Source organism: Saccostrea cucullata, unplaced genomic scaffold, assembly GCF_032062105.1.
Source record: "Saccostrea cucullata isolate Sc308-1 unplaced genomic scaffold, CSIRO_AGI_Scuc_v1 ctg1334, whole genome shotgun sequence".
NCBI classification, from domain to species: Eukaryota; Metazoa; Mollusca; class Bivalvia; order Ostreida; family Ostreidae; genus Saccostrea; species Saccostrea cuccullata.
This window is the reverse complement of record NW_026926911.1, coordinates 125,713-139,004: the sequence shown is the minus strand read 5'-3', so window position 1 is coordinate 139,004 and position 13,292 is coordinate 125,713. Positions and strand designations below refer to the sequence as shown.

Below are 13,292 nucleotides of genomic sequence, written 5' to 3'. Positions count from 1 at the left end.
TTTTCACTTTTAGTGAATTTCAGGGCCCCTAGTCAGGGCTTCTTGTGTTAGGGCGGGTCCACAGTTGAGCTCCCCATCCAACAGGAACCACTGACCCTGGGGCCACATCTTTCAAAATTTTTGAATTTTTTTTAAAATTCATGCTGTTGATTAATATCAAAGTGCAGATTTCAAAGCATTAAATTATTTCATACAATGTTACCCCCCCCCCCCCAAAAAAAACCTCTGTCCCAGGGGCAAGGAAATTAACCAATTTTGTAAGAAACAGGTTTTTTTGTCATAAATATATACTAAGATCATTAGCATTCTACCCAACAACAAAGGAAAAAGATTTTCAAATAATTCATGCATTTTCATTATATAAACATTAGAGCCAAGCCCTAACACAACAAACCCTAACCCAGGGACCCTGAAATTCAAAAATCTCAAAGAGGCATCCTTCCTCCTCATATGAAAATAGTTCATTGGCTAAATACTCAGGTGCAGAAAAGAAGAGTTTTAAAGAATTTATGCCTTTTCATCATTATATATTATCAATAAAGTCCCTCCCTTATACCAGAACCCCCAACCCAGGGGCCATGAAATTCACAATTTTGGAAGAGGTAGCCTTATTCAACATAACTATGTACATGGTTAGTTTATTTAATATTCAGAAGCAAAGAAGAAGATTTTCAAAGAAATAATTTTTTTTTACTAATATAATCTATATAGCCCCGCCCTAGCACTAGGACCCTTGACCCTGGGGCCATGAAATTCACAAATTTGGAAGAAGAGGCAGCCTTATACAACATAGCTATGCACTTGGTTAGTTTATTTTATGCCCATAAATAGAAAAGAAAAATTTCAAAGAATTTTTGCATTTTCACTATATTATAATCTATATAGCCCCACCCACAGGTACTTGTGGACAGGACCCCCCCCCCCAAATATTCAACCCCTGGGCTTATTGGACATTTTTTTCAAACATTATATTTATTACACTTATTCATCATGTGTACAATATGAAAAAATCGTCAAAACCCCAAATCAATCGCTCTACAAAAAAATACCCCACTATACATTATAAGGGAGAAAGGTATGCCACTCCGGTTTGTTTACGTTGTACCCCCATTGGTCTTTCTGGGTTTAAAAACATGTATTTATTTTATTTAAACCTAAAATTGTCTCTACATATATTTCTGTCTTAGTGCATGCTATCAGATTAACTCTGCATCTCGTAAGAATCCCACAATATCTGATTATCTCCTTAGACAGTTTTCCAGTCAGAACGTTGAAATTTTCCTAGGTAATCGCAACGGAAGTGCATAGAGAATGCCTCACTTATAAGGATAACGTCCGAGAGAGTTTTGGACTGACGTTATAATCTCTCTCGGGTTTTATCATACATTCTCTATGCACTTCCGTTGCTTTTACTTAAGGAAATTTCAAACCGGAGTGGCATACCTTTCTCCCTTATAATGAATAGTGGGGTATTTTTTTTTGTGGAGCGATTGTTTTGACGATTTTTTCATGTTGTACACATGATGAATGTGTTATAAATATAATTTTTGAAAGAAATGTCCAATAAGCCCCGGGGTTGAATATGGGGGGGGGGGGGGGTCCTGTCCACAAGTACATGTGGCCCCACCCTACCACTAGAACCCCTGACCCTTGGGCCATTAAATTCACAATTTGAGAAGAGGCAGTCTTATTCAACATAACTATGCTCTTGGCTAGTTTATTTAATGCCCATAAACAGAAGAGAAGAATTTCAAAGAATTTATGCATTTCACTATATAATCTATGTAGCCCCGCCCTAGCTCTAGAACCCCTGACCCTGGGGCCATGAAATTCACAATTTTGAAAAAAGCGGTCATTTTCAACTTATCTATGCACTTGGCTAGTTTAATTAATGCCCAGGAGCAGAAAAAAGGAATTTCAAGGAAATAATGCATAACCTATTTAGCCCCGCCCTAGCACTAGAACCCCTGACCCTGGGGCCATGAATTTCACAATTTTGGTAGAGGACTCAATGCTTATTACAATCATACCAACAGTTTGACTGCTTGGTGTCCAGATGTAAAGAAGAAGATTTTTAAAGATTGCACTAATTTTAGTGGTTTTTGCCCCAGGCCCCAGGGGGGCAGGTACCATGAAATTCACAATGTTTGTTCCCCTTTACCCAAAGATGCTATATTCCAAATTTGGTTGAAATAGGTTGAGTGGTTTTAGAGAAGAAGCTAAAAATGGTCAAATGTTAACGGACGACGAACGACGACAGACAAAAACGGATAGCAATAGGTCACCTGAGTTTACTCAGGTGACCTAAAAAATTAAAGCACACCGCACAAATGGCCATAGCATTAGCTCTTTGAGCTTTTGGCTCAGAAGAGCTAAAAAGTGATTCATCTACTAAATAACTTCCCTACCTGATACTTTTAACACTGTACAGAGAACAGCAAACTGCATGGGATCAGAAATTTTTTAACCAGTTAGATTAGATTTCTTAAAGAAATTTGAATTTTTTTCAAAATTTCTTTTCATTTGGTTACTACTTAAGACAATATTCTCTGAAATCTTATCGTCTATTTACAATCACTTCTACATGTATATCTGTTAAAAAAGGGGGCTTTAAAATATATCATGTTATAACAAATGCTTATAACAATGAACCTACAGGCAAATTTTTCACAATCTCAGATGCTTCATTGGTAAAAAAAAAAATAATGGTTATTCGTAATGGTATTTTGCCGCGCCAATATTGAGAACAACATTTGATCTACATGTAAAATTCAATAAATAACCTTAAAGTGTTTTAAATTTTATATAGGCATAATTTTCTGTTTCATAAACATCATAACCATCGATCTGGCCCAGTGGCTTTGACGCTGCACTTTCTGCGTTAGCCAAGTATAACAATTTGTTTCTTTTTCTAACATCCTTAAGTTCTATCTCGTACATTCCAGAATATCATACAAAAGTGCATTTTTTAAAAGTTAATCTTACTTTCGTGTTACTGGTGCGATAGTACCTATTTCACATCTACAATGTAAAATATCAGGTTTAACCCGAACTTACATCATAAAGCACATTTTAATAAAACACCCTCTTTTGAAGATCTAATTTACACCTACATGTGAATTTGTTTGCTAAACGTACAGTTCTAATGAGTATATTTTTCTACTACAGTAGAAAAAATATTAATACTCCTTTATTATATGTTTATATGTAAAAAGGGCTAACCAGGAAAGATTAGACCACTGTACATAAAACATGGATGCAATTTATTTTTTACAACCAACATTTACAATAAGAAAATTCTTGAATATCTACAAAATAAAAATACTGTTGACATTTATTTAAAAAATGTCAACATGGAAAGTGTTTTTCTCCGTGCTGTTTAGATAAAAAAGAAACATATTCCAACATTTTTTTTTTTTTGGGGGGGGGGGAGGGGGGGGATACGTCTCACACACTAATTGATGCAGTTCCCACTGTCTATTAAAGTACATTCAACGTAAACTACTTCGTGACCTAGAAAAATCTTTATTGATAATCTTTAGACTCATCGAGCGTAAAAAAAAATACTTCTAATTTTACAATTATCTGTTCCATTTCTGTACTTAAATTGCACGTTTATATATGTATATCGCTCAACATTAAATTATTCTTTTTGTTATCTTTACAGATTTTAAAGTTAAGGTCTGCTGAACTGATACGGTCTATAAGGTCTATAAGGTGGCAAGTGTATTCAGTACAAAATAAAAGTTAATTCTCTGTGCTTTTAATTTATACTGCATTTCAAAAATTGAAATGAAAATATTTGTATGGATTAATAAATTAAAATATTTTTCATTACAAATAAAAAAAAAATGGATTAATAAAGACTAAAAATGTATAGATTGATAAGGATGTTTGCAGAAATTTGAATTTTGAACATCATGTGAAGTGTACAAATTCTTCAGGACAGATGGCACGAACAAACGTTTGTCAAAAAATTTGAAAATAACAACTTGAGTCATGTTAAAATGAGTAAAATGAATGATTTTCACCGCGTAGGTTTTAATTTTTAGGTCACCTGAGTCACTCAGGTGACCTATTGCCATCCGTATTTGTCCGTCGGCGTCCGTCGTTCGTCGTCCGTCGTGTGTTAACATTTGAACATTTTCAGCTTCTTCTCTGAAACCGCTAAACCAATTTCAACCAAATTTTGTATACAGCATCTGTGGGTGAAGGGGAACAAAAATTGTGAATTTCATGGTCCCTGCCACTCTGAGGCCTGAGGGGTGGGGCCAAAACCACTAAAATTAATGCAATCTTTAAAAATCTTCTTCTTTACTCCTGGACATCAAGCAGTCAGACTGTTTGCATGATTTAATCAGCAATGAGTCCTCTACCAAAATTGTGAAATTCATGGCCCTGGGGTCAGGGGTTCTAGTGCTAGGGCGGGGCTAAATAAGTAGGTAGTGAAAATGCATTATTTCTTTGAAAATCTTCTTCTCTGCTCCTGGGTATTAAATAAACCAACTAAGTACATAGTTATGATGAGCAAGAGTGCCTCTACCAAAATTGTGAATTTTATGGACCCAGGGTCAGGGGTTCTTGTTTTAGGGTGGGGCTCTATTGATTATATATTGAAATGCATGAATTCTTTGAACATCTTATCCTTTGCTCCTGGTTAATATGCTAATGATCTAAATTACATATTTAAGGCCAGGATTTATTTTATTTTCAGTTTTACAAACCCTCCGCTCAGGTTTTGAATTTTCATAAAAAAAAATTTAAAAAATTCTTTTCGATGTCAAATTTGAGTCGGGATCGAGATTTCAAGTTTACAAACTCGCACTTCCGGTTTTATGATGAAACGGCGGGTAAATAAAGCTAGATCTGAGAAGATTACTTGGTTTAGTGTAAAATTCATCGATAAGAGTGCCATTCAAAACGTTTCACACGTTCAAAGGACAAATAAAATGCTGACGACTTTGTTGCACAATGACATGCTGGTGAGATAATTATGTATTCGTTTCAAAAGTATCTGTAAATTATTTTTAAACTGCCCGTGGTAGCTATTGCATATTGCCAGCGACATTGGTTAGGTCTCTGTTATAGCTTTCAGTCTAAGCATCATTCTTCAGAAAAGGGTTGCTTATGCATCAGATGTAATGAATAAACCTATGGGAGAAGTCCATTTGAGGAAGAAATAAACAATAACCTGAAGAAATAAAAAAAAATTCAACTATTAAAAGGCAAGAATATACAAATATATACAGGCATGTAGTATCATTTGTATCAGCTAGAAAAATTATTTCACACTAAATTGAAAAAATGTTCACCCTACTCCCCAATACTCCCTGTCTGTTTTATGATAGGAATAATAATATTAGGCATCAAGTAAATTTTAGAACAATGTCTACATATTCACCTAACACATATTAAAAAAATGAAGATATATTGAAAGACTTTTAAAGAATTGATTTTTTAAAATATATTTTGATCAAAATCAGAAAATTTATATAACTGGCCCAAACTGGCAGATGATGAAATAAGCAATTAAATGTTCTACTTTTCTATTTGTAAGCATTATGTGTCCAGTGGTTAGGATAGCATAAAAAAAGAATGTACAAATGTTAATGATTGATTTATCAAAATTTTTTTTTTATTTCCTTCTCCTTCGGGACTTATTCTCATGTTCATAACTAAACCTAAACATAAAAAAAATGCTTGCCTTGTAATGAAGAAAGGGGCCTCTTTCAAAATAAATAATTTCAGGGCCGCTGGGTCAGGGGTACCAGGGGGGGGGTACTTTGACTAAAAATAAATTAATGCTTTGAAATCTGCCCTTTGATAAGCAATGGTGCCTCTTTCAGAATTTGTGAATTTCATGGCTTTTGGATTAAAACACGAACCAAATACAATTGCTGGAAAGTTGTTACATGATACTCAGGTGACCTATAAGGCCCGTGGGCCTCTTGTTTATTCAAATTTTCACAAAATTAGAATTTAAAGTGAAAAAGGTTTGTAAAGATTAAAAGGTATGGTTTCAGAAGGCTAAGTCTGAACATTACAGAAGGGTTACAATGTCTTTATAATTCTGGAAATTTATTATTTGTATTTGTAATGAAATAAGGCCAAAAAAGATATACCAATCCAGGCATCCATTATTTGTTTGTATCATCTGTCCTTAATATTTTAGAAATTTAAGGAGAATTGGATAAACAGGTCATAAGGAAGGTCGGAAAATATGTCAATTTCCAATTTTCCTGTAAATTTTCCTGGACTTTACAGCACGCATAGCTTCATAAAGCACAGGCTTTGCCTATTTACCAAATAGATTAATAGAATCATTCATTACTACGAGTGTGGGATAGTGAAATTCCACCTAGACCGTGAATCTTGGTCCCGAGGTGGAATTTCACTATTCCCACACGAGTATGTAATGAATGATTATTTTTCTCCCATTATTTTTCAAAAATAACGGCCTGTCAATGACGTTGCCATAAGGCTAAAAATATGTTCTTTTAATTTTCCATCCAATTGAAAATCTAAATACACCATCGGAGAGAGCGTACCTAAAAATGGTTTACACGTGTAACCTTATAAAATGAATTTCAGTCAAAGTAAATTAATTAAAGAGATTAAAAACTGGGAATTAAAACCTAATCTATCCGACAGCGCAAACATTCATTCTAGAAGAATTCTTCCGCGATCTAAATATTGTGCCGTTTAAAATTTGAAAATACGACAATATTTTGAATGAAAATAAGTTTATTTTAATAAGTTAAATGATAACAATTTAATTAAATGTGATATTTTTTAACATTATTACAATTTCTTTATATTAAGATGGAATGTTTACGTTATCATTCGCGGCGTAGTGATACACAGTGTAAGACAGAAAAATCTACTGTTTTACACCGGACAAAGTCAATATAACACTGGTAATTATGCGAGAAAAATATTTCATTCACAAGAATCAGTTTTAAATTCAATGGGCATAAAAATATCAGATAGGCAAACTTGCCCATCTCACATTTAATTAAAATCAACCGGATATGAGGAAAGTCTTCACTGGCATCAGTATTTTTTTTTCATAATTTGATAAATCAGCAATCCAAATACAGCTTTATACGGCAATGGTTTTCCATATGTAAAAAAAGGGGGGCCAGAGGTCCACGGGCCTCATAAGTCACCTGAGTATCAACTTTCGAACAAATGAATTTGATTCATATTTTAGACCAGCTGCAGACGCCATAAAAGCACCATTGCTTATTAAAACTTTACAGTTGGCATGCGTACTTTGATTACTTAATACCCAGAGACAAAGCAGAACAAAGTAAATATGAATTTCCACAATATAATCACCCTACTGGTACCACTGACCTTGGAGCCACCCATTTCACAAAGTTTGGAAATGGAACCCTTGTTCATCACAAATGTTTGATTAATACCAAGAAAAGGCTGCTTTCAAAGCATTATACCATTTTCAGAATATAATCATTAGTTCCCCCCCCCCCCCCTAAGTACGCCTGTCCAAAGGACTTGAAATTCACTTTTCTGATACAAGCACCCTTAAACTAGCTTTGCACATCAAATCTATTTCCTATCACTATCAGCATAAAACCCAGTATCAAAGGAGATTTTCAGAGAATTAATGCATTTTCACTTTGTGAAATCACATATTTTCTAGAGGTTAATTTTTTGTGGTTTGAGCAAAATATATAGTTTCATTAAAGGACAAATGATACAAACAATTTTTTTCTATGGAAGGACATAGAAATTTTCCTCCTGTGAAGTGAAAATGAAATAGACTTGGGAAGTTTTACTAATATTTCAATAAAAAAGCAAATATGAACAAAACACACTCAGTAAAGGTTTACGAATGAAAACAAATTTTAGAAAATGTTATATTGTTGCTAAAAGTGTAATATAAACTTTAGAAAAGTGTACCAAGCCAGGTGAATTTGATCAGGAAAAGCAAAATGGTAAAAAAAAAAAAATCAGCATATAAGATATTGTTTATTTCTTGTCATTGTGCTTTTCCTCATTCCATTCGCCTGGATTGGTATACTTTTCTTAAATTTATATTACACTTTTAGCACCAATATAACATATTATAAAATTTCTTTCCATCTAGATCTGTAAACCTTTACTGAGTGTGTTTTGTCCATATTTTCCTTTTTATTGAAATATTAGTAAAATTTTCGAAGTGTATTTCATTTTTAACTTCTTATAAGAAAAAAATTTAATAATAATTTTTCTAAACTTGTGACATGATATTAAGTCTCATTCAAAGAAAAAAATTGCATCATCTGTCCTTAAGATTTGATTTCGTGGTTCAAGAATTGTTCAAAAATAATATCTCGGGCCCACTTCGACTGGAACTTTAGTTCGTACTCGAGTTACGTCAACAAGTTCTAAAAATAGATATTTTCTTAAACTTACCCTAATACCAGCCGAATAGCATGAATAGCAAAAGATCTTACCCGAGTAAACATGGACGAAAGTTTTCCCTTTTTGTATGCATATGAAAATATTATTGAGGACGAAGCAGGGGAGTATGTAAAACGATTTTATGCTTTCATGAAGCATAGTTTTCTGTTTTTATTACTGAAAACGAGGTCAACGCCATTAAGAATACTACGATATGCAGAAAATACTGCTCCACAGTTTACGACAACACACTTTAAATTTCACTTTCGAATTAGCAAGGAAATGTTTGAAATAATACTGCAGCAGATCGGAGGAGAGCTGCTTCCTACACACGGAGGAGGGTCTGATGAGACAGATCCATCGAAACAAGTGTTATTATTTCTATGGTATATTGCAAATCAGCAGTCTATGAGGAAAATCAGCCACGTGTTCGACGTATCAATGTCAACGGTACATGCCACATTGAAAAGAGTCAATAATGCTATCAACAGAAAATTATGGAATGTAAGTATCTGTATATATAAATGCATGAACACGATGCAGATTTGTTTAATTCATAAAAGACGATTCTAAAACATTTGTATGTTTTTTTCATATTATACAGTGGCCAGATTTTAATGAACAAAATGAAATCGCTAGAGAATTCCAACTTCGTTGTGGACTCTCGGATATAATTGGTGTGTTAGATGGTACACACATCCGCCTGGCTTCTTGCATCAATGGTGATTCTGACTATATGAATAGGAAACATTTTCCTTCCATCCAGCTTCAGGTTTGTATAATCATGATTAAAATGTGTACATTTATAATTTCCTTTTTATATTTATAGGCATACAAGTAACTGCTTTTATTTCTCATTAAAATGTATTTAGCATAGGCTGATCTATTAAAGTTTGCAGTTGTAATCCTCCCCTTAGATCAGTGATCTTTGGTCTATCAAGTAGATCAGATAAAAAAGGAAATTTCTCAAGGTTTGTGTTCCTGCTGAAATGATATTAATGTACTAATGTTTGTATCTTCATTCAGATAGTGGTAGACCATGACATGTTAATGAAAGACGTTTACACTGGATGGCCTGGGTCAACCCATGATGCGAGGGTATTCCGAAATTCAAAGAAGATGGGCGGGTAAGGCGGGCAGAATGCCTATAGCATCAGATAGCGGTATTAAGAAATCACATTTACGGTATTAAGAAATCACAATCAAATCATTATTGAAATTTATGAAATAATGACAAAAAACAACATTTTTTGAGAAAAAATAAATCTCTTCAATAATTTCATTCATAAAAATATTCCATGGTATTCGTGGGATTCGAAACCCGGCAATAAAATACCGAAGTATCAGACTGCTTTGAGACTAACGCGCTAACCACTATGCTACATGGCTCTTGTGAATCAGTGGCATTTAAATCATGTTTGTGATATGACCATTGACTTAACGGACTTGAAGTATTTCTCGGAAAGATGCGAATGTTTTGTCATAAAAGTGTATTTTTAAGGTATAGTGGGTCTTCCCTCCATTTTTTTGTAAACCAAAAAATATATAAATTATCGCAAACATTTAGGATTATCTTTCAAAAAAATGGAGCGAAGACCCACTCACATTGAAAAAAAAAATTGTTAAAGTATGAAAAAATGAGCGTTTTTGTTCTTTTAAGTCAGTGTATGCTTTTTCATAGGGAAATATTTTCAGTTTTTGTGAGATTTTTGTAAATAATAGAGATTTGACATTAAGTTTACTTTAATATTTGATGAGATATGACATAAAATTGATATAATTGAGATTAAATTTTCCCCTTCTTATCTGTCGCGCTATAGGCATTCCGCCCGCCTTATACGCCCATCTTCTTTATTTACCAATGCCACCACAGGAAAGTGCATTGATGTCAATAAATACATAATTGCTGACAGTGCTTATCCGTTAAACAATGGCTCATAACCCTCTTCAAAGACAATGGAAGATTAAATGCTCAGCAGCGAAGGTTTAACAGGGTTTTATCATCAGCAAGGCAAGTGGTTGAACGTAGCACTGGCCATCTTAAAAAACGTTTTAGGCGTTTGACAGAGGTCACTATTCATCATCCAGAAGAAATTGTAAAAACTATTGTTTCTGGGTACATTCTACACAACCTGTGTATCATTCATGAAGACAGTGTGGAAGACTTTGTGGAAATAAATAATGATGGTCATCCAAATCACTTTCCTAACTTATACAATGATGCACAAGATGGAATTCACAGACGGCAACAGCTTATGCAAATGTTACCATGATGGGACTGTACATTGAACAGTGTGTATCTGTATTGTTGTACATGTACATTGAACAGTGTATTTGTATTGATGTTGCTTACTTAAATGGTTTATAAAAAAAAAACTTGTAACATTAACATCTTAATTTTAATAGTAAAAAACAAAAAATAACAATTGTGTTCAATAGCAAATAAAATGAAAACAAAATGTTTAGAATTGACTAGAAAATTACAGGAATATTTTTTCCTTTGAAAAACAAACAAGAGGTCCATGGGCAACATCGCTCACCTGAGTATATTGGCTATCAAAAAAAAAAAAACACTCAAATCAGTTCAGTTGAAAAGCAAGACTTGAATTTTAAACTACCTGAAAAGTGGAAATGCTTCCATATCAATAACAATGGCTATACAGAAGATTTTTTCCTACATATTGTTTTCAGACCTGCCTACCCTTTTCATTTCAAGGGTGTAATTTCAGTAAATTTTTGGTGGAATTTCAGAGGTAAAAGCGTAATTATGTTCCCCAAACGAAGTTGGGGAACATATTGTTTTTACTCTGTTTCTTATTATTATTATTATTTTTCTTCTCGGGAAAATTTTGTCCGCGAATGATCTTGTAAAGTACACATCCGATTAAGGGGAAACCTTTTTAGGGTAAGTAGGCATGTTATGTAGATTTGCGGAACGAAAGTCATTTTGCGCGCACTTGCTTGCAAGAGCGCGCACGTGCAACACGTGAAATGACCAATATACTTGAAATTGCCGTAACTTTTACATTTTTCCATGTAATGTTTTGATATTTAGAATATATAGACATATTATAAATGTAGATAAGATGACATTGTCAACATGCAATTTTGCGCGCACGTGCTTGCAAGAGCGCGCACGTGCAACACGTGAAATAAACAATATATTGGATATAGCCGTAACTTTTCTATTTTTTGATGAAATCTTTTGAAATTTATAATGTAAGGATATATTAGTAGCGTAGACAAGATGACATGGTCAAAATAGCAAGACCTCACGTGCATGCACGTGCGCTTCGCTCTGATTGGCTGAAACTAAAGTGTCTATATCTTTCTTGTTTTTCGACGAAATCCTATGAAATTTTGAACATAGCCATGCATTAAGATATCCTACAACATAATATATATAGCAATTATCATGAAAACACGTGCATGCACGTGTGCTGCAATCTGATTGGCTTAAACTTTAAATAGCTATAACTCCCTTGGTTTTCAACCAAACAGGATGAAATTTGGAACATAGATAGATATAATGAACTTCTAAAAGAAGGTATGGTCACTATGCACATGCATACGCGTTTGTGTACGTGCGCTGTAATCTGATTGGCTGAAACTTTAAACAGCTATAACTCCCTTGGTTCTCAACCAAACGGGGTGGGATTTAGAACACAGAGAGATGTAATGGACTTCTACAAGAAGGTATGGTCACCATGCTCATGTATGCACGTGCGTGCAGATGAAATGAGTAAAATCAAAAATACACTTGAATGAGCGTATTTTTTAATACTTTTGGATTAAATACTTTAATATTTAGTATATAAAAAATGTATAGATTGTGTAGACAAGATGATATGGTCATTACGCACATGCATTCACATGCGCACGCATGCAATGCTAAAATTTGAATGAACTTGGCGTTGTTAAAGTCTCAAATGCATAGATTTTGTCCTATTTAATGAAGCTTACAGGGAATATGGCACCAAAAGGGAGTTGGGGAGCGTTTGGGGAACATCTGTAACGGTCCCCGTTACAATTAGCACTAGTTAATCATATTTTCCTTTTAGGTGTTTTACTATAATACTTAATTTTCTTTTAAAACAACTGAAATTGTACATTACTAAACAAAGGTGCCATAAACGTTTCTTTTTCGAATCATTTATTTGAAAAAAAAAATGTAAAATATCAGCAGCTACATCAAACTCAATGCAACCGTACACCATTACTGGAAACATTTGAACAATTTGTATCAAATCGCTTAATTAAAGGCTTGTGTTTGCATGTTTACATAAATCGCGTACCTTGATAACATTGTATTTTATCTTTCTAACACTCACATTTCTCTATCTTGTTTTACATGTTAACGATGTAAAAATGAACTAAAATGGCCATAGAAATGGCTGTACTTATTGCACATATCAATTATCAGTTAATGTAAGTAGTGCATTCAGTTCTTCGTTCGAATATTTGGTAACCAGTCTATATGTAACTACAATATGTACAAGGTATATTACGTAAAGTATCGAATTGGTCATCTATTAATTTATTACTTTAATTAGGAGAAATTCTCATTTCGTTTCAGCAGGACGTGCTTCAACTTTGAATTTAGTTGTCCATTAAGGATTTTAAACCAAGATATCAAAAGCGTAAAAATTATATAAGTGGCGTAATAGCGTAATTTTGTGGTAAAAAGCGGAAGAATTACGCCAAAAGCGGAAGGGTAGGCAGGTCTGTGTTTTGTAAAAATTTTATCCCCATTTTGGCCTCTTCTTACCCCCTGGAATCATGATTTAACAAATGTGAATGTAAACTACCTAATGATGCTTCCATATCAATAAAACTAACCATGACTTTTCCGTTCAAAAGAAGAGGAATTTTCCTACATGTAT

At 33.7% G+C, this 13,292-nt stretch overlaps 1 pseudogene; it reads left to right on the top strand.

Moving 5' to 3' along the window:
- Positions 1-8,622: 8,622 nt before the first annotated feature.
- LOC134272895 (uncharacterized) lies at positions 8,623-10,682 on the top strand (annotated as a pseudogene).
- The last annotated feature ends 2,610 nt before the right edge of the window (positions 10,683-13,292 follow it).